The sequence below is a fragment of the Cibotium barometz genome, chromosome 34 (genome assembly GCF_041138505.1).
Source record: "Cibotium barometz isolate CiBa-2024 chromosome 34, ASM4113850v1, whole genome shotgun sequence".
Taxonomy (NCBI): domain Eukaryota; kingdom Viridiplantae; phylum Streptophyta; class Polypodiopsida; order Cyatheales; family Cibotiaceae; genus Cibotium; species Cibotium barometz.
The window spans coordinates 31,797,240-31,820,308 of record NC_141079.1 but is presented as its reverse complement, the minus strand read 5'-3'; the positions used below and the strand labels follow the sequence as shown (position 1 = coordinate 31,820,308).

At 43.4% G+C, this 23,069-nt stretch overlaps 1 protein-coding gene across 2 annotated transcripts in view; it reads right to left on the bottom strand.

Moving 5' to 3' along the window:
- Window positions 1-23,069, bottom strand: part of LOC147618915 (chaperone protein dnaJ 15-like) — a 66,905-nt gene that overhangs the window by 33,188 nt on the left and 10,648 nt on the right. The window contains exon 1 of one of the 2 annotated variants that reach the window (XM_086774049.1): window positions 6,855-6,943. The exons of the other annotated variant lie outside the window; for it this stretch is intronic. The gene's annotated coding sequence lies outside the window, so the exon portion shown is untranslated. Of the gene's footprint in view, window positions 1-6,854; window positions 6,944-23,069 lie in introns of those variants that run through there. 2 annotated transcript variants of the gene reach the window in all.

The following is a 23,069-nucleotide window of genomic DNA, read 5'->3' as shown; positions in this document are numbered from 1 at the left end:
AGTTACAACCCACTCACCCACACTCAATGAGTATAAAAGATTTGGAGAAGCTGACAAGACAATGGGTCAAGAATGGGCCAACCCCGGGTGCAGCTCTGTATGAAACAGAAGATGATAGCACGATGGGGCCTGCCACTGGTTGAGTCCCAGAAGAAAGGAAGGAGTGACGCTTGTGATTCAGTCCAGCCAGGGAGCCATAATGATGTCCTTCATTCAGCCTGTGTGAGAGATAGCTTCAAGCACTTCAATTGGCTGGCGTGTGAGAGAGAGAAAATATGGAACGCTTCAGTCTTCTTGTGGTAGAGAAAGAGAGCATCCAACGCTTCAGTCGGCTGCAGGAGAGAGAGAGAGAGAGAGAGAGCTTTCGCTTCAGTCGCTGCTTCCAAGAGAAGGAGAGAGTGGGTATGCTCTTTTTGCTTCAGTTCGCCAATTGCTTCCCAAGCTTCTCCCCGCCGGTGTGCGAAGGGGTCAATCGGTACCCGGTTCTTAGCCAGCCAGCCACCTTCTCCTCCCCACGTCAACTACCATGGTGAATACGTGTGAGGCCTCCAGATAGTTTCCACGTGGCCAATCGATGCCCTTTTTATGTGTTTTATTTTAAATATCACAAGCCTTCGTAAAAGGGCACAAGTGTTTCTATATAAATGACTTAAAAGTTGGGGTGTTCACACCCATTTTTAATGTGGGTGTGAACACTCTACCTTCTAAAATATAACTAAGCCTTAAACATGGTTTTTGAGCCTTTCGAAGGCCAATTTTGGTGCCTGCAAAAAGCCAATCGAACATGGTTTTTGAGACTTTCGACGGCCAATTTTGGTGCCTGCATAAAGCCAATCGCAAATTAGCAAGCAAAGGCATCCATACAGTCTCGTAGCTAGTAGTTTTGGACGTCCCCAGCGCTACGAGACCGAACATAGGCAAGCATGCAAGACATGAAAACAAGTCATGCATCTAGTAAATCTTTTTATCTTCGCACATACATAAAATGGAGTGCATATGCAAATATACATTGAAAATCCCCCGTTCTCAAACCATGTATCCATAGTTGTCAGGTACGATACCGTACGGTTCGTACGATACGATACCGTATGGAAAAATACGGTACGATATAAAATTTTATCTTATCGTAAGATAAAATATGGTGTTTTAAAAAAAATACTTATAATCTTAGGTATTTCCAAGTCCAGATATGGAGTATTTTAGAAAGGAGGGAAGCATCATAGTACAGAGGAAGCTCAAACAACCATAGATAAGCAAAAAAAAAGACCATTACCTCCCAAAAAAAGTTTTTTTTTTTGGAAAAATTTTTATTTTTGAAAAAAAAATCAAAAAAAATCCCTGAAAAAATCCATACGAGTACGTACGGTATCGTATCATATGGTATTGCGTACGATAAGCTGTCGTACGCCGTACGGAAACAACCCTGCATGTATCTCAGTCAAGGATCTAGTCATACTCGATGACCCTAAGCTCCAATGTTCCCAATCATATTGGTCACACCCCCAACCTTACTAGTCACACTACTCGTCCTCTTCCTGAACTTGTGTAGAAGGCCTATTGCTCTAAACTATTTTTGTTTTGTGAAGACTGCCAAACGTGCTACTGATCATATCAGCAAAGCTCTCATCCCTATGGAAACATCAGTCCATGTCATAGGACTACTACTGATCATATCAGCAAAGCCCAAATACTGGACATCCCGAGGGTGATTCACCACTCAAACTGGTGTCCAAATGCATAGAAAGATCCAATGAGAATCTATCTTTGCATTTATTTGAGGATACCTTGTTGTCCAAGAAGCCAAATGGTGACATGGAGTTTCCAGATAAAAAGGATGCTGCACAGATTCCAAGAAGTGCAAATTCAGCATGTAAAGAGGGGATTGAATCAAGCTGCAGATGCACTGGCAAATGGAAAGTTGGGTAAGGACTTGGATGTACATGCCATTACTGTTGCCCATCCCAGTTATGTTGGAAGAGAAAATTTGCAGGAGATAGAAGACTTCTTACATACAGGCCATGCACCTTCAAGTATATCCAAGAGGCAGCAGTATGGATTCATTAGGAAAGCCTTGCAGTATGTCATCTTGAATGATCAGTTGTACATGAAGGGAAAAGATTGATTTTAAGGAGAGTTCCTAGCAGCGAGGAGATCTTTGCCATTTTAGCCTACTGCCATGAAGCAGTGTGTGGGGGATACTTTGCCCTGAAGCTAACACTCAGGAAAATCTTGACAGCTGGATATGTTTGGCCTAGCTTAAGGTGGGATGTATATCATTGGTGCAGGAGTTGTGAGCCCTGTCGGAAGCAAGGCAAAAGAGTTTTGCAGTATGAGTTGAGGAAGAGTATTGTGTCCTATGGAGCTTTTGAGAAGTGGGGACTGGATGCCATTGGTCCTTTGCCCACTACTGCCAGGGGTAAGACTTATATATTGACTGGTGTGGATTATCTCACAAGATGGGCTAAAGCCAAGTGTGTGAAGAACATAACTGCTAAAGAGGTAGCCAGGTTTGTGTTTGAGGACATATGTGCCAGGTTTGGCATGCCTTTGGAGCTACTGACTGATCAAGGGCCAGGATTCAGAGGAGAGGTAGTACAACAGCTGATGCAAAGATTACACATTACCCACAAGTATTCCACTCCTTACTACCCTCAGTGAAATGGATTTGTAGAGAGGTTTAATGGAGAGCTGTGCACCATGTTGACCAAATGTTGAGAGGAGCATCCCAAGCAGTGGGATCTGCATGTATCTTCAACTTTGTGGGCTTATAGGACAGCAATCAAATCAGCCACTAATTTCTCACCTTATCATCTTGTATTTGGGAAAGAAGCCATGATGCCTATTGAGATAGAGATACCTAGTTTGCAGTTTCTTTTGAAGCATCAAGAAAGTGGCTAGGATGAGTATGCAGAGAGGCTGTTGGATCTCCAAGAGTTGCAGTTGGCCAGAGAGGAAGCCCTGGATCATTACATTCAGCTAAGCAACCAGAGGGCTGAACACTTCAATCAAACTGTCAGAGACAAAGGCATTAAGGAGGGAGATCTTGTTCTCAAGTACAACAACAGGCTGGATAATACCTTTCAGACCAAGTTTCAAATCAGATAGGAGGGTCCATTCAAAGTGGTGCATGCATATGAGAATGGTAAATATCAGTTTTGGCTGATTTGGATGATCAGTGGCATTCCAAGAGAGTGAATGGCTATAGGCCCAAGCCATACTCGTGCAAGATCATGACTATCCAGAAGGATTCAGTAATGATGGATGCCAGCTAGGAGGTGAATGCAAATGTTCCAACTGATCCTGAAGACACTTCCTAGGATTTGGATCTATTCTTCCTTGAGGAACATCATGGTGAGCCAACAGGATGTGGTTGAGCACGAATGCTCTAACCAAAGGGGAGTTGGGCAAATCATGATGGGTTTTTTAGTGTCCAAGCCCTGATGCCCAAAACAAGTGCTTGCCCAACACTCAGCAATCAAGAAAAAACATAAGCCAGGATTATAGCCACATACAATAAATGGTCCTGAGAGGTCCCATCTAAGGTAATCAAAACTTGCCAAATTTAGTATAACCAACTTGCCAAATTTAGTGTAACAAGCCTGAGGCTACCAACCAGGCTGAAATACATGAATCACCAGGTGTCACCGGGGTTTTTCTGCATGGTTCACCCACCTTGTACCTAACAAAGAGAGCCTCAGGCGGAATGCAGAGAAAGAGAGAATTATGAAGGTCCATACTGTAATAAGAGGTTTAGTAGAACTTAGAAGAAAACAGTGTTTTTGGTGTTTTTTTTTTCTCCTGTCTCCCTATTGTTCTATCTCTAATGCATCTCTATTGTTCTGAGTTTCATGCCTGAAAGTGTATGAGAGAATCCAGGGTTTGCAGTTTGCAGAAGGCACCTTCTCCATCTAGTGCTTGTAACCTTTCAAGCTTTTTTTTCATTGGGAGACACAGCCAGCTACCCACTTTCTCAGGGCAGTTGTATCATCTCTGTGGAGGTTCTGGGAAGGATCTTGGTGTTTGTGGAAAGCCTTGGGTTTGTACTTGATGCTTGCACACGAGTTTGTGATTTTTGATCTTTGTTAGGGAGCTTGCAGCTGTGTTGAAGGACTGTTTGGGGTTTCTATATGGTGCCCTGCAGCCTGCTGCCATCTTCCAGAGGGCTGAAGCTAGATGTACTGGGGGTTTGGGTATTGCTTGTTGAGTCACACAGTCGACTAATTCTTGCTTTTCTCTTTCTTTGGCTGATTCACAGAAGCCTCTTGCTTCTCTCCTTGCCAATAACAACTCTCTTCAAATACAATTCAAATCGAGCCTTTGCAAGACCAAAACCCATCACAGGTTCCAACGATGCAAACATAATATAATATGCTGAATTCTGAAAAAACAGCAGTATACACGAAAAAAAACAGCAATCATCTCGAACTCATACCTTTTTCTTTGACTTCTTTCTTCTCTACCTACCGACTTGCATGCTCTTCGAGGCATGCTCTGATACCACTGTCAAATCCCCAAGGATCTCCTCGAAGAACGCTCCTGAAACGTGACTCGAAACCTACAAAACAAAGCCAAATAACATGAAGGGGGTGCAAGCCTGACTCGCCACCCAACCTTGACAACCGTGGGTAAAACCCACAAGTCTTGGCTATCCCCACCAAGCCACGAGCTGAGCTAACTAGCAAGACGTACGGACCAGTCTCTACCCCATGACGTCCCATACCGCCAAGAAGCTACCCTCGCGGGCCTTGAGACTGCTACTGGCCTCCTCGGCTGCATGAAGCAGGTGCACGTCTGCACCAGATCCAAGCTCCTGACCATAGAGCTCTCACAAAGACTTGCAAGACTCTCTGAGCAATTGACTAACCTTGGCCACCCTTTTATAGGCTCTTGGCTGATCAGTCTGTGGACGCCCGCCTGTCAGTCTATCCTTAGCCCAACTCGCCAATCAGCCTGCCTAGCTCCAAGCTTCTCCAAGCCTTGAAACTAGTCTTGTGTGCGTGTAGTACATGGTAGATACACTCTGTGCACATGATAGAAGGTACCTGGATCTACATCATATTGTGATTCGGAAGGTTTTGGAGTTGAGGAGTTGGGCTGCCGGCCAGCTAGAAACAAGGGTCGCAGGCTATTTTCTATTGTTTGGGCTGTGTGCAACCTTGTCTGGAGCTGTTTTCTAGTAACAACTGTGTAAAGTTGGGAAGGGCTTTTGGGCTGAAATTGGTACAAAGCAGAAGCCCCCACCTTGTACTTGCTTCCACCAGGAGGTTGGGTTATTTGGGTTTTGGGAAGGGTGCCAACAGCAGGACCCAAAATAGGGAATTTTTAGCTATTTTTGTGGATTCTGGGTAGAGTAGTGATCTGGAGGTGGATTGTCTGGGTTAGATCTTGGGAGTTTGGGAGAAGTGAGTATGAGTAGAGATTTTTTGCTTGGTTGTGGTGCCCTCAGAGAAGTGGGTAGTGAGGACCAGTACAGGAGCTATAGAGGCAAGCTTCCTGGTCTCATCAATGTTCAAAATCTAAATATGTTAAACCTAAAACGACTTCAGGGTGCAAGTAAGACTATTAGAAATTTGCAATGGCACTACTGTCGTGCACCTCGGGATAAATATTGAAAATATCAACGTATTAAACCTTAACACTGAAGCAAGCAAGCAAGACAAGTACAAAACTGCAATGGCAGCATTGCCATGCACCTTGGTGAGCAAGTAAGCAAGTAAGACATGTACAAAAATGCAATGGAATTATTGCCAAGCACCTTGGGGTAGAACGATGAAAATCTCAATGTTTTAGCCCTACAATCAGCATCATAGTTACAAGAGACGGCCCGAAACGGCTGTTTTTGAGGGTCGATACGCATTTCAAGGTAGGTAGGTAGGGACCGAAACACGTTTCGGACACCAAAACGGCTGCCCGAAACGTTTCAGCTTGCCATTTCCCACAACACCACACGTTTCGGAGATCTTTCCACCCAAATCAACATGAACTAGTAAGAAAGTGTCACACTACAACAATTGATATCCATTTTATTTCCCTTTTATTCTTATAAATAATAAAATTCATGTCATAATGGGATCACATGTGCGTATTACATCATGAACTTTCAACCCCTCCCCTCCCTTAGCCCTCCTTGCTAATGTGGCGTTTCCATTTCTCCTCGAAATTTTTGTTTCCGTATCCGTTTCCGTTTTCCCGTTTCCCTCAACTATGAACTGCATACCTTCGGGTAGAATGTTGAAAATTACAACTTTACAAGCAGCATGTGGCAACGATAGAAGGTGGCAAGATTGATTATGTCCAGCCCCTCTGCTATGGAGACAAGACAACAATCTACCATGCTCATTCTATGATGAGAAGAGTAAATGTCATGAAGTTCCTTGACCCGTTTCCAATCGCCACTTTTTTTCATTGACTCAACTTCCAGAACTCCTTTGAAAACTTGACTAAGAATGAGGTGGTCTAGGTCCCGTTTCCTTAGCATGTGGGCAGCTTCAGCCAAACAAACTTCAAGCAACAAGACTTTGCACACGTTCAACTTGAATCTTTTCAAAGACTTTGGTACTTGCATGAGTTGCTTTCTCCTCATTTTCATTTCGCGGATCCTGCAACATGTTGCTAATAAAAACTTGAATCTTTTCAAAGACTTTGGTACTTGCATGAGTTGCTTTCTCCTCATTTTCATTTCACAGATCCTGCAACATGTTGATGATAAAATTTGCATCAAGAATCCACCTTGGTCTTGGCTGCACCAACCTTATAGACTTATTGCTCAACCGTCTCACAAAGCAAGTTTTCAAATACTGAAATTATATAAAACCATTATAGCAGTGAAAAATGAAACAAGTCAAGCAAGAGACTTTTTCTGGAAGCATCAATCCACTTTGCTCCACTCAATCCCCCAATCGCTAATCTACCATATTCTGTTGGTAGAACTGGAAATCTAAGATTGACAAAACAAACATGACAAAGAAAAACAAAATGTCAATGGCAATAACCTCCGTCAAGCAATTTTCGCATGACTGCAAGTTTCCTTTTCTCAAATCTCGCTTGAGATGTTTAGTACGAAAATTCCACTACTGAAGATAAAAGGCACTACTCGCCCTTCTTATCAAGCACTTCTTTATGTACTCGTTCAAATTTTATACATTTATAGCACTCAAAAGAGAGAACCAAATAACAGTTAAACATAAACAAAAGAACTACCTAGGAGTACCAACAACCAACTTATACACCCCAAAAAATATATATATCCATACTAACAGAAGACCTCTAACACATTAAGATTTCCTTAAAGTCAACATCGTTTGAAACCTTAACACATACTTAAACTCAATCACCGCAATGATGACAGAAACACATCATCATGAAAGAGCAGATCCTACAATTTCCTCGAAGACACCATTGTTTGAAACCTTAATACATACTTAAATCCAATCACCGCAATGATGACAGAAGCGTATCTTCATGAAAGAGAAAAACAAATTGGACCAATATATTAAAGGATCACAGTCATGTTGTGTACAAGGTTATTGATTTAGCTATCTTATGTTTACAAAACCATTCCATAGATAAAGGAAATGAAAGGATTCTAACTAGAAGCACATCTACAAGATTTATTATATCATCAGCATGGGATAGATACAGCAAGTGGACAACACTATACAAACTCCTCTTTCATGCACTGCTCACCATTTATTAGTTGCTCCAAATGATCCCCTTCATCTACCCTGCAAAACATTGACAAATACAAATCAGTACAACACAAAAAACACAAAAATTTCCAAGAGATGTTAATGCATGGAATGAGATCTATCAAAAGGTCAGCATACCTATGGTTGTCCATAACTTGAACTTCCAAAGCCTTTTGCTTTTAGATAATCTATATCTATTTGGAATGCGCCATATCTTCTCTATGGCGCATTCCAAATAGATATAGATTATCTAAAAGCAAAAGGCTTTGGAAGTTCAAGTTATGAGGAAATAAGAGAGCGACAAAGGCGCCTTGGCCACTTGGACAACCATAGATGTGGTGACCTTCTGATAGATCTCATTCCATGCATCAACATCTCTTAGAAATTTATGTGTTTTCTGTGTTGTACTGATTTGTACTTGTCAATGTTTTCCAGAGGAATGCGCCAACTCTTCTCTCTGACGCATTCCAAATAGATATAGATTATCTAAAAGCAACAGGCTTTGAAAGTTCAAGTTATGAAAAAATAAGAGAGCGACAAAGGCGCCTTAGCCTCTTGGACAACCATGGGTGTGGTGACCTTTTGATAGATCTCATTCCATGCATCAACATCTCTTGGGAATTTCTATGTTTTCTGTGTTGTACTGATTTTTACTTGTCAATGTTTTCCAGAGTAGATGGAGGGGATCATTCTGAGCAACTTATCGATGGTTAGCAATGCATAGTTTGTATAGTGTTATCCACTTGCTGTATCTATCCCATGCTGATAATATAATAAATCTTATAGATATGCTTCTAGTTAGAATTCTTTCATCTCCTTTATCTATGGAATGGTTTTGTAAACATAAGAGAGCTAAATCAATAACCAAGTACACAACATGATTGTGATCCTTTAATATATTGGTCCAATTTGTTTTGCTCTTTCATGACGATGTGTTTCTGTCATCATTGTGGTGATTAGATTTAACTATGTATTAAGGTTTCAAACAATGGTGACTTCAAGAAAATTGTAGGATTTGCACTTTCATGACAATGTGTTTCTGTCATCATTGCGGTGATTGGACTTAAGTATGTATTAAGATTTCAAACAATGGTAACTTCAAGAAAATTGTAGGATCTTGATGTGTCAGAGGTCTTCTGTTAGCGTGGATATATATATTTTTTGGGATGTAAAAGTTGGTTGTTGGTACTCAAAGGTAGTTCTTTTGTTTATGTTTAAATGCACAAAATTTGAACAAGTACACAAAGAAGGGCTTGATAAAAAGGACGAGTAGTGCCTTTTATCTTCAGTAGTGGAATTTTTGTACTAGACATCTCAAGCGAGATTTGAGAAAAGGAAACTTACAGTCATGCGAAAATTGCTTGATTGAGGTTATTGCCATTGACATTTTGTTTTTCTTTGTCATGTTTGTCCTGTCAATCTTGGCTTTTCAGTTCTACCAACAGAATATGATAGATTAGCGATTGGGAGATTGAGTGGAGCAAAGTGGAGTAAAGTGGATTGATGCTTCCGAAAAAAGTAAGACTTCTCCTACTTGACTTGTTTCATTTTTCACTGCTATAATAGTTTTATACAATTTTAGTAGTTGAAAACTTGCTTTGTGAGATGGTTAAGCAATAAGTCTACAAGGTTGATGCAGCCAAGACCAAGGTGGATTCTTGATGCAAATTTTATCATCAACTTATTGCAGAATCCGCGAAATGAAAATGACGAGAAAACAACTCATGCAAGTACCAAAGTCTTTGAAAAAATTAAGGCTGAACTTGTGCTACTTGAAGTTTGTTTGACTGAAGCTGCCCACATACTTAAGGAAACGGAGCCTAGACCACCTCATTCTTAGTCAGGTTTTGAAAGGAGTTGTGAAGGTTGTGTCAATGAAAGAAAGTGGCGATTGGAAAAGGATGAAGGAACTTCATGACATTTACTCTTCTCATCATAGAATGAGCATGGTAGATTATTGTCTTGCCTCCATAACAAAGGGGCTGGACATAATCAATCTCGCCACCTTTGATCGTCACCACAAGCTGCTTGTAAAGCCAAAACACCTATAATTTTCAACATTCTACCCTAAGGTATGCTGATTGTAGGGCTAAAACATTGAGATTTTCAGCGTTCTGTTAGCAGTCATCTCCCGTCTGTATATTTACACCAGGGCCTCTGTTGTGGGTGTGCCCGCCCGATTTAGGTGTTTTCTCATTTTTCCCCACTCTCCATATTTTTTCCTATTTTTCCTCAGGTGTGGGAGGCTGTCCTGTGGCTCTTGGCTCATCCAGAAGGTGGCCAACTGATTCTGTTGCCCCCAGGTTGTCCTCTGTAGTAGCTGGCCGACTTGAAATGTGTACTAGCCGACTAACAGAGGCTGGCCGACTGGAGGGCTGAGCAAGTCGTGAGCCTTATGTTGCTATCAGCTGTCTTTACACCAAGCCGACTGGTTGATAGGGGCCATATAAAATGACCCCTTGCCTCCACACAGTTTGTATTCCAGTATTCGGGTTTTCTCTTGTGTATATGGCAGAGTTCCACGCCTCTCTCTCTCCCTCTTTATTGCTGTGTTTTTCTGCAGTGCTTGTGTTTTCAGATCTCGTCTTCATCTCCGCTGCATATTCTGACATGGTATCAGAGCTCTAGGCTCTTGGAAGATCTTGGGAACTATGTGAGCAAGAGGGGGGCTGCTGATTTGTGGACTATTTTGGACCGTACAGGAAGAGAAGAATCAAGAGGAAGGCGGGCTGATTTGCTGGACAGCCGCTTGCAAGTTTAGTTCCTCATGTTTTCCCACCCTTTTCAGTTACACCCCCGCAATGGCAGATTTACTTGAGATGGCTGAGAAGCACGTGAAGATCCCGACACTCCCCACGTTCCCAATGGACCGTCAGTTGGACGGGAACAACTACGGCATATGGAAGGTAATGATGGAATCTGTTTTGGAATCTTACGACCTTGCTGATTTCATTGTTGTTGGGGTTCCACGGCCGGAGTTAGAGGAAGGAGAGTTACCCTCAATTCGGAAGGAACGTGAGGCACAGGCACAGTTATGGGATCGTGTCAATGCTAGGGTCCGTTCTTTCATTTTCCTCAATTACACACCACAGGTAATCAATCATATCAGATCTCCTTGGAAGTACAGATGTGGGTGATGAATCCAGCAAAGTCGTCAGCAAGAAGTTCTCCAAGCTGGGAAAGAGACATCATCGGAGGATATGGCCATAACGTTGCTGTCACATTTGCCCTCTCAGTACTCAGCATTTTACTCTTCGTTGATTACCAGTGGTGGCAGGCTCAGCACCATCACATGGGAGGAGCTTGTGCCCATGGTCTTGGACTAGGAGGAAAGATTCACGAACCCTCCAAAGGGCGGAGGTTCGGAGGCCTTAACTAACCAACGGTCGAAAGGCCGTAACAACAAGGGCAAAGGGAAGGCTTCACCGAAGAAGTCTTCTAAGAAGAAGTCCGACTCGGACCGCGAGAAACTGAAGGCAAAGAGGACCTATAATGATTGTGGCGAGAAAGGCCACTATTGGAGGCAGTGTCCTAAGCAAAGCACCGAGAAGGGTGCAGAATCGTTAGCAGCAACCGTGAAGACTCTAGCTTTTGTGCACCTGGAGGTTATGGACACCAATGTTTCATTTTCTTCGTGCAGGGAGGAGGAGGTTGGAAGACTCTCCGCTACGGATACTCCAGAGTGGATTCTAGACAGTGGTGCTTCCAAGCACATGACTCCTTCCTGTTCGGCTTTACAGGATCTCTGCAGGTGTCACCAATTGGCCTACCATTTGGTCCATCTCCAGTTTTTGCGTCTCGTTCACTTGAGGCCAGGCCGGTGTCTCGTGTGAAGAGGCCAGTATTTTGCTGACATGGACGGGAGCCAGACTGGTGCCACCCGTGTGTTAGCAGGATGGTGTCGTATGGACGGGAGCCAGACCAGTGCCACCCGTGTATGACCTGGACTGTGTTCGACCCATGGGATTGTCACGCCATGGAAGAGCCAGTATTCGTGCTGTGTTTTGCCTATGGGACTATCACACCATAGGGAGACTCGTGCCTGGAACTGTGTCTTACCTATGGGACTGTCACTCCATAGGAAGACCAGGTTTTTATGTTTTTATGTCGTGCCAGTTTTGTGCCGACAGATATTTTGTACTTGTTCCATGAACGGGAGATATGTCCATGTTACTATTTGCACATGCACACATATTTTGCATGTTTGAAACTGGTTTCACATGACATGTATTTGTGTGTTTGCCTGCTTGACGTGTTACTTACTGAGCGGGGACGCCTGCCAGTGAGTCGTGAAGTCTGCTCTGTATTCTGACAAGTTTTGGTGCATGTGAACAGGTGGTAAGTATGTCGCACATATTGTTTTAATGTTTCATATTCTAACCTTTTATTTTATAAGGTTAGGTGTTCACATTCACTTAAATGTGGGCACCCCCTTTGGGCACCCACTTAGGGGCCAAGGTGGGGAGTCCCACTTAAGTAAGTGTGGGGGTGGGCCTGGTCACCTACCCAAACTCCCCACCCACATGCAAACGTTGGAATCACCAAAGTAAACTTCACTTTAATTTTATTAAAAATGACTCCCTCCTTCAAGCGTGGACTCTAGGATGTCTAAATATTTGGAAAGTACAAGCTTTGGGAATGGGGAATTATCCTAGACCACACTCCTAAAATTTAGGAGAGTTGCTATTTTTGACCCGACTCCGATGGAAATTCTGTTCGCGTCATTACATCTGGAATTGAGCAGATACTAAGAGTTGGCAAAGTGCCTATGACAGAATGTCTACCAGTTGGGATATTTTTAGAGATAAAGTTTATGGAAGACCCATCTCTTAGATTGAGACATGTGGCAAGAAAGTGGACCAAAGTGAGACAAGTGGCCTGACACTTGTTAGAAAGTGGATCCTCACACTTGTCACTTCAGCTATTGTGTGGCTCTCCACTCGTCATTGTAGCCTTCTCTTGCCATTTTAGCTCATGAGAGGCCCAAATCTATAAATTGGAGCCCTCTCTCTTCATTAATAGAGGCTCTCTTGCTCCACACTAGCCTCTACCACCGTTACAAGCTTCCCTAATGATGGCTACTCTCCTGCACACCCAGATTCAGCTTTTTTTGTTCAGTACTTTTTCATTTTGTTGGGATGACAGAGGATACCCCATACAGGTACTCCGATTTGTCTCATAGGCCGCGTTCGGTCTTTTGGAAGACGTTAATAAAATCTTTCTTTCTTTCTTTCTTTATTTCTCTCTCTCTCTCTCTCTCTCTCTCTCTCTTCTCTTGAAGGCTGCCCATGAAGAATACCGTTACAGGCTTCCCTAATGATGGCTACTCTCTCTACTCTCTCTCTCTCTCTCTCTCTCTTGAAGGCTGCCCATGAAGAATACTGGCTGTTGGGGACTGTTTTGGAGGCTTCCATCACGAAGAAATACTGAAGGCAAGGGTATTTAATCATTTATTATGATTTCTAGCCATTGTACTTGTTGTACCAGCCTTTGTACCTACTATACCAACCATTGTACAGGCTGTACCAGCTTTTGTACTTGCTGTACTAGCCACTGTACCTATTATGCTAGTCACTGTACATGTTGTACCAACATTTGTCCTTGATGTACCTGCTGTACCAGCCATCGTACCCACTGTACCAACCCTTGTACTACCTGCTATACCAGCCATTGTACGGGCTGTACCAACCACTGTACCTGCTGCTGTACCGGCTGAATGGAGAGTTATACTTGCTATACCAGCTCTATTGCATGAAGACCCATGGTTTTTGGGGAAGAATCAGTACCCACACGAAGGTATATGGATTATATTATTGGCTCGGCATTTCTACAACTTGTGTTCCGGCTCGGTTGCCTCGTGTTGGGCTGCACGGCTGTGTTATGGCATTTGTATATGGATGATCCGGCATCTCTCGTGGGGAGAGTAAGGCCCTCAAAGCTTGTACATGAAATTATTCTCCTTGGGTAATAAAATACTCCGGGGGGGGGGGGGGGGGTGGTCGGCCCATTCTGGCCTCTATGCGGTGTCACACGTGTAAGCTCCATTTTCAGCATTTGTGGAGGTTTTATCGCTTTTATGTTTTATGCGAAGTGATGATGGATACATGTTAAGGCTGTGGCCATGTTTAAATGTTTTAATATGCATTGATGGTATCAACAAGTGTGTCAAAGGCCCTAGTTCCCAGACCATAGTTACCAGGGAACGGGGACGGGGGACGGGAACGGGGACGGGGACGGGGACGGCTAAAGGTAGGGAACGGGGACGGGAGGTGGGGACGGCACTCAAAATTGTTAATTTTAGAGGAGTAAAGAATCAAGATTAATCAATCAATAACAACAAGCTTTCTAACTCCAAAAGTTATGAATCATGATACACATTACATCTAAAATTAAATTACGCTACGAGGTGCAAGAGTCAAGAGTCAAGACTTGCAAAGTCGGAAAAGAAAGACTTTAAAGTTGATAACATTAAAAAGATATACTCAAAAGATGTTAGGGCCTAGGCGATACAAAATATAAGTCACTCGCTCTCATACTCTGCGCTCCCAATAAGAGAGGTGCTAGCCTCATGATCATGAGTGCGTGAAGTGTGGATGGGGGTTGTCATCCGATGAAGACTCATGATGAGAACCATCTGTCCCACCCTCCTGTGCAATAGTTGTAGCTGCCTCCTCTTGTTCCATCTCCCACTGTGTAAAAGTATCGGCATTGCATCTTGCACTCTTGCCAAGCATGCGTAAGTTTGCGCTAATGAAGACAAGATCCTTAGCTCTTTCCACCCCAAGCCGATTTCTTTTCTTTGATGAAATGTGACTGTAGGAGGACCATAATTGCTCTAGGCAAGAAGAGCTAACGGACTGGCTCAAGATCCGGATCGCCAACTGTTGTAGCTCTGGTCCATCTGATCCGAAGTCCTCCCACCATAATGCTGCACAACCTTGAATCTGTCCTGCTGCGCATCTGCACATCCATATGAGCCTTGAAATGCCCTGTAATTAGAGAGCTGGTCTCTAATTTTGCGCCTGATTTCTGCATCCGGCGTGAGGCGATCCAAGATGAGTCTCCAACCGTTGCTCACCTCTTTATCACCCTCCTGCCCTTTTCCCTGAAATTCTGGGTCCACCATAAAAGCAGCTGCATGTAAAGGAGAGAAATATGAGCTCCACCTCGCCACACAAAGCGAGTGGATCTCCTCATATCTATCTACGTCTGGCTCAAGCTTCTCAAGACTCTCTATCATCTAGTCCATGGCTTCATATACTTTGCCGATGCATGGCTGCATAGCATCAACAATCCTAAGCAAGTGGACAATGGGATGCACCATGGCGTCAGTGCGCTTGAGGTCCTCCCAAAAATCAGCATTGTCGACCTTTTTCTTGCATGAAATCCCTACCTGTGTACGTGCAAAAGATAAGGAGCAAAACTCATCACTGATGAATAGTTGCCGCACGACACCCTGACAATCCTTCAAGCGATGCAACATAAGAAAGTTGTATGCAAAGCAAGTGTCCGAGTACTTGAGAAGGACCTTTGTGGACCTCTTCCCAAACTCGGATCGAAGGTATGTGTGATTGTTGATGAAGGTCACAATTGCACATGCATCATCAATCACCGATTCAATCCATGACAATTTCCCAATATCTTTCAAAAGATTATTGAGACAATGTGCCATGCAAAAAGAGACGGTGATTTGAGGATACATACTCTCAAGAATAGCTTCCACTGCCCTATTTGTCGCCTCACCATCCGTGACGAAACTGATCACACATTCGGGGCCGATAATCTCGACAGCATTACTCCACTCAGCAGCAAGTACATCCGCACTCTTTCCCGTCCCTGAAGCATCATGTGAGGAGACAAAGTACATCTCCCCCCGTGAGTATGCCACAAGGCCATGGATAGACCTTTTTCGCGTGTCACTCCATCCGTCTGCAATCAAAGAGACTCCATTGCGAGCCCATTGTCTCTTTGTGTTTGCCGCCGCTTGCTCAACAAGGCGTTTCTCCTTGTCAAGCATAGTGGTCCGCAAGGTTTCGGAGGATGGAGGTGTGTAGTGAGGACCGTACTCGCCAATCTTCTTCACCATCGTTTTGAAGTAGTCGGACCTATTTATCATTTCAAAAAAAAAGAGGGTAAGTAATTAGAATGGCAAAATAGTGACCCGTGAATCGTGACTCGTGAGACCTGATGATGAAATCATGTGAGTGAAATACGTACTGTGCCACACGAAAAGCAATGTGGTCATGAAAAAAGAAGCGGGCCACCGCGGCATCAACCTCCTCCTTCTTTTTGGGATCCCAACTCCCCTCAAGAGTACTTTGCCGACGAGAGAGAGAGGGTGGACTAGGTTGCGGCATTGAGAAGGCGGCTTGTGTGAAGCCTCGAGTAGTGCCACAAGGAGGACGTGGTAGAGGGGTAGATGAAGATGCACCACCACCCGATGTAGAACCTGATGTTTGGGTTGGAGTGACATAAGTGTTGGGATCCACTCCACGCACCCTTTGGCTTGCATTCAAAGCTTGATGGGCGGCAAGCTTTGCAAGAAGTTCCTTTCTTATCTCCGGTGTGACCCGCTCACAAAATTTCACCTCATGACCGGGCTCATGCAACAAATGGGCCCTCACCCTATTGGCCCCACCCACACGCTTATATGGGCAAAGCTTGCATGTCCATGGACGTGCACCCCCCGCATGAGTAGGAGGCTCGAAGTTGACCTCATCCCACCATGACCACCCATCCGTTCTACTCCTACCGCCCGCACGAGAAGAGGATGCCATGAATAGTTAGTAACTTAGTAGTAGTCTAGTAGAAGAGGGTGGAGAGAGCTTAGAGGGTAGAGTAGGAGAAGAGGTACAGGGAAGATTGAAGTAGTCTAGTAGAAGAGGGTGGAGAGAGCTTAGAGGATAGAGTAGGAGAAGAGGTAGAGGGAAGATTGAAGTAGTCTAGTAGGAGAGGGTGGAGAGGAAGGTGGTGGAGTAGGAGAGGGTGGAGAGGAAGGTGGTGGAGTAGGAGAGGGAGATAGTGGAGAGGAAAGCTTGAGTAGGAGAGGGAGATGGTGGAGAGGTAGTAGGTACTCAAGTCTTGGAAGTTGGAAGGCTTGAGTAGAAGAGGAGTAGCAGGAAGCCCATTATATAGCATATGGCAGCTCTCTCTCTCTCTCTCTCTCTCTCTCTCTCTCTCTCTCTCTCTCAAACGGCCAACCGCCAACGGCTAGTAGCCGTTACCCGAAAAAAAAACGGCTCGAATTTTATAGCCGTTGCGCCGTTGCAGACGTCCCCCCGTCCTCGGCTGACAACGTCCCCCCGTCCCCCCGGGCGTCCCCTGGTCACGTCCCGTCCGTCCCGTCCCCCGGGCCGTCCCGCCGCCATTACGCAACTCCCGTTAATCGGGACGGCGTCCCCACGTCCCACGTGGGCGTCCCGCCGTCCCCCTGTCACTATGCCCCAGACACCGCCGCGAGTTACATTGGCATCAGAGCATAGGCTTTCTTGGAAGCGGAGGCTTCCTTCTATCAATAAGGAAGAGAAAAGATCTCAAGTGGGGACCACACTTACCATCATTGCTGTTAAGCATGGCCAGCCACTTCATAGCTTATGAAGCAAGAGCATGAGCAGTAGACAGCTTGTTGGTCTAAGGATTTATGAATTCACAGAATTTATCTTGGAAGTATGGAGTTGGCTTTATGTGCACACGTTTAGCACTCTTTCCATATGGAAATTGTGGATTATATTATCAAGCTTACAGGCAAGCTATATGGAGATATATCTCAGAATATCTTAAGGATATGGTGACGAGATATTTCTTTTGGCTTCATGACCAACCTGGCAAAGAAAAGCTAAGTATACTTTGAGTTTGCAAAGTTGGTGCTTTTGCTATTTACTATGAAGTGTTTTTGATGTTCGCTAACCCTTGTATAGCCATGCAAGGAGAAAGGTGGTGTTGTTTGCCTTGACATGGTTTCAGGGAAACATTGTTTATGGCTCCCTTTATTGGGATGGATTATATCTATGGAGATTTCTTTCTTGGACGAGATTTATATAGATATTGGGCTTCACAAGTAATTTCTATGGACGAATCTGTCCGAGTTTATAGAGAAGAAATATTTGGATATCTCATGGATATAATGCTTTTATGAATAAAAGTCTACCTCTACTCCAAGGTGTGTGGTTAGCACGGAGTATGTGGTAGGAGTTATGGTATACAAGGATTATGGTATACAGGTCTATGGATTCCTGGACTTCTTTTCTAGGGATTTGGATCCATCCTCAGGTTTATGGATTATGTTTATGATTCTCTTTTACTAGGATGGATTATTCTTTTTGGCTCCCTTTATTTGGGATACATTGGACTTATGGAACTCATGGTTCACATACCTTGTGTAGTGTTCTCTTGTCTTACGTGCTCTCTTGAAGATTGTTTCTACCATGTGTGGGTGGAACAATAGAGAGCAGATGGAAGGAAACATGGGCACTTCAAAGGGTAGTGACAAGCACAACATACCCTGTGTAGTGTTCTCTTGTCCTACGTGCTCTCTTGAAGATTGTTTCTACCATGTGTGGGTGGAACAATAGAGAGCAGATGGAAGGGAACATGGGCACTTGAGAGGGTAGTGTGAGTTGGTGGCAAAAATGCCTATAAACTATGTGCAGCAAAAATGCTTATGGAACACCAGGCTATTTATGCCTGCGAGTGATTGTTTTATCTTGTTACTTGAGCCCACCTCTCATCCAAGGTGTTTTGTCGAGCACACCACGGGGATGACCCAGAAGTATCTCTCACCGGGCTAGTACCAAATCTAATATCCAAATCCAAATCCAATGAATCCAAGTCCAAATCAAATCCAAGTCCAAGTCCAGATCCATGTCCAAGCTATATCTCTAAGTTCCATGTTCATGTCCAAGTTCCATGCCCAAGCTCTATGTCCAAGTTCTCCATGTCTATCTATGCTCCACAACTCCTACAACCTTGTCGATAAAGAAAACCATGGAAAAGCTCTTTCTGACAAGAAAACTAATATAAAACCTAATTTAATGGTTTTTGGACAATAAAAACATCCAAAAATAAGTTTTTAGGGTTTTTGGAGTAATTTTAGGGTTTTTGAAATTTTTAGGATTTTTGAAATTCCTATCCGTACACGCGTTCGTATCATCCATGCATATGCCCATACAAGTCTAGGGCTAACCGTACATCTGAAAAGCAATTTGGAGAAGGTGTTGATGGCGAAGAAGAAGCTCTCCATGATCATAATGATACCCACACACACTCCACGATCTCCTTCATGATGCTACAAGAGAGGTTCAAGTCTTTTTATACTTGAAAAGGCCCTCTGCTTTTTTGCCAAAAGCTTGTCCATGCTTTTGCTTTGCCTTTTTATGCTTTGCTTTTTCCTTTTTGTCTTTGCTTTTGCTCTTTTTTTATTAATAAAATATTACTTAACGTTTGGTGCTCTCCTTCATGATGCTACAAGAGAGGTTCAAGTCTTTTTATACTTGAAAAGGACTCTGCTTTTTTGCCAAAAGCTTGTCCATGCTTTTGCTTTGCCTTTTTATGCTTTGCTTTTTCCTTTTTGCCTTTGCTTTTGCTCTTTTTACTTTTATTAATAAAATATTACTTAACGTTTGGTGCTCTGCTTTTTTGGCTTTAAGGCCTTGCTTTTTGGCCTTAGCGCTGAAGCACCTTTTAGCTTTTTGATCGGACTCAGTCTCCTCTTTCCAATGGTGCCCTTGGCTCGCGGTCAACCCTGTTTGACTTTTTGCTTTTTCTTGCTTTTTTGACCAAGAATGGTGCTTTTTCTTAATCAAATCTTATAAACCCTGTCCCCATGTTCTTCCACCTATCTTATGTCCAAGTATGGGTTTCATCATGTGAAAGAGCTAGGAGGGCCAAATAGTTATACGATCTTAAGCGGCCTTTTCTACCGCCCCATCACCTTGAGCGACTAGAAGACCAATTCAAGGGGGCGCATTAAAACGAGCAACCAGCCCTGCAATTCGCCAATAAAATTTCAAACTTATGTTTGCAATTGGGCATTTTTGACAAGAACAAGAAAGGACAGTTCCTTTATGGCCCTAACACGCAAATCCAGTGGGAAGTGCATATGTTTCGGCTAGCCACCTTGAAGGATGCACCCTCGCTTGCTCAGAGTGCTGAAATGAAGTACAATGGAGAAAAGCCCAAGACTTCCCAGTCTTCCACTCCCAAGGCATGTGCCTCGGGGAGAAAAGACCAAAACCAGGCGGGGTCTCCCTAGAACAGAGCACGAGAGCATTTGGCTCCAAGAACTCGACTAACGTACCCAAGCTTACTCCAGACCAAAAAGCTCAGGTAGACAAGACCGATAGAAAATTGAGTGTAGAAGAGACAACACAATACAAGGAGTGTAGGTGTTGCTTTGGTCACACAAAAGGACACACTTCTAAGAATTGTCCAAGAAGCCTACCACTCCGCAAACTACCACCCCAATCTCCACAGCTTCCATGGTGAGCCCCGCTCCCGCACAGAGCCTAGCAATCATCCCTAGTTCTTTGGCCCCCAATTCTTCGATTGGTGCAATTGTTAGCCGGGAGCTCGAAGATAACAGAAGGGCGCCCAAGACCAAGAGTATGAGCGCAACGAACTGCTCAAGACCTTTGGCTACATAGGTGGCCAGAGAGTCGTTGTCTTGTTTGACAGCAGCACCATAGAGGATGTGGTCACGGAACAAGCCATTCGGCAAGCCCGGATTCTTGATGACTTCGGTAGACAAGAAGGTTGAGGGTTTTAGCATAGGCATGACGACGAGCATCAAGTTTGAAGCTCAAGATGCCAAACTAGTGATTCAGGGCATAGAATTTGTGCGAGACTTTATGGTTGCCCCTCTTATAGGAGGAGCAAACATAATCTTGAAAATTCAATGGTTTCACAAGTTCCAGCCAGACATTCGTGGAATAGGCACACTTTTCGGATTACCCGGAATGTGTCCAAAGCATAGTTCATGTCATTCGCGAATGGTTGGCGAGGCAAACATTAAAAACGTTTGATAAAAACGAGAGTGATATTCGAATTTCATATGTAAAGGATTTTTTTTATTTAAAAATTTTGGATTTGGCAAGTGTACTTTCTTGCGCCGCTTCGAAGCCTCTACTTCTGCGCTTTTGCACTCGTCACTGCCATCAACCAATACAAGTACGCCCGTCAGTGGTCACAACTCACCTATCACGGGAGTGAGATTTTTCAAAATATTTTATCATGGAAGTGAATCCGATTAATTGTGTGATACATTGTTTATGTGTGATACATGGTTTATGTGTGAAGCATGGTAGTGAATGATTTCCATTTGTCAAAATTATTTTTGAGAGTGATTCCAAAGTAATGATAATCTAACATTGTGGACTATGTTGAGTATAGATCATGAGTTCAAAACAACCAAGGTAGACATTGGACGAGATTATCTAGCCGAGCACATGTGTGCTAAATATTTGATTTTGTATGGTTTGACCCATTGTACATATATTGGACAAAGTTTATTTTTGATGAGGTACTTTTAAAGCATTGGACTAAGGTTCAATTTTGTAAAAAGCCCAATTTTGAAAAGCTATGCTATTTATGGCTCCAAGGGCTAAATTTATGATAATATGATTTAAATACCACATGTGAGAGTGGAGCCACACATGTCGGGAGGGAACACAAGATTGCACCCAATCTTGTGTCCTTTGATTTTTATGCTCTTAAATTAGGCTATCGTGATTATGGTTTATTTCTTCTATTATTCAATTTGTGGAATATTCTAATCTCCATGTACCATGGTCCTGTAACGGTAGTTTCAGAGCACGATAAATTCAAGTATTAAATTTGGGTCAAGGAGACTTGAAAAAAAATCAAGAAATTGATTTTTTCTCAAAGATCATTGGTTTGGAGTAAATTTGAAGGCTTTTCAACAAATTCAAAATACTTGCACGAGAAGAAAGAATCTGCAAAAAGCCTATAGCAAGGATACAAAGACTTTGGACAAAGACACAGTTCATTCAAAAATCCAAGAGATAAAGAAAGAGAAAGTGTAGAAGACCCTTGGCAAAAGAAGACATGGTTGTGAATTTTGTACACCCTTGGATGTGATTGAAGATCAAGGGCAAGAAAAGAAGGTAAAAAACTACAAGTGGATTTGCAGGAAACCACCCCCTTCAAGCAAAAGTGGTTTTCATGGATTCTCAACCTCTTCTTAATATGTCCGTATGGATGAAGTCTGCAATTGAAGGAGAATTGGACTTAGCTTTTGGATTGCTAAACCATTGAGCATGACATATTTGTATAATGGAGGGCTCATATTAATCTTTCAAATCAAAGATTTTTCAATTATCTTCATGGGAAAAAGACTCTGTGCGCTGATTTCAAGAGAGGGAGAAATTATTTTGGAAATTTAATCAAATTATTTCAAATTACCTTAAGCCATTATTAATTGCCATCCCTCTCTCTTCCCCTGGGCAACGGCAACTACAAGCGAAGCTTCATTTTTTCTCTCTCCAAATCGCGCTACGTGTAAGTGGTTTATTGTGCGCAGGTCGCCTACTCCTTGAAGACAAGAATTTCTTTTATATATATATATATATATATATATTATAACTTTAAGCTTTAAACATTGAACCTTCAAGGTTACCTTTTTAAGCTCTTAAAAGCTTAAAGTTATTTTAAGCTTTTAAAGCTTTGTCTCTCACAAGCTTCAAAAGGCTTATGTCCATAGTCACAAGGGACGGGGGACGGTGACGAGGGACGGGGACGGGGACGGGACGGGGAACGGCCATAAGTAGGGAACGGGGACGGGGGAGGGAACGGCACTCAAAAAATACTTTTTTTTTATTTTTCTACTCTACACTTATTCTACTTTGGAAGTACATCAAAATGAGCACAAATTTACATGGACGGACTCAAATGAGTCAATGACAAAAAAAGTGCTGAAGACTAGAGGCTAGCCGCTAGAGAGACAGTCTATGCAATGTGTTTGAGACAGCACCATATATAGATAGCATGTTCTTACACTACTCTCTCTAAATTTCTGCCGCCGGGGGGATCCAAGGGGGGCCGGCGGCAGCCATTTAGGCCCCCCTTGGCGGAGGAGTTCGGGGGCAGCGTCCCCGAAGCTTGAAACGAACTCAAAATCGTGATGATTTTTTCAATGGTCGGTAGCAAAACATCCTATTATGCACAAAATAATTCAAGAAAAATAGCAACAAGAAGTAACATCCATAAATGGCTAGAAACGGGCAGGCAGGCGCAACGGCCAAAAACGGCAGGAGCAATGGCAGGCGCAACGGCTCTCTGTCGTCCCCCGCACAGGCCGTCCTCGACAGCCGTCCCCCGTCCCTGCGCCGTCCCCTGTTTGAAACGCCCGTCGGGGGACGTCCGTCC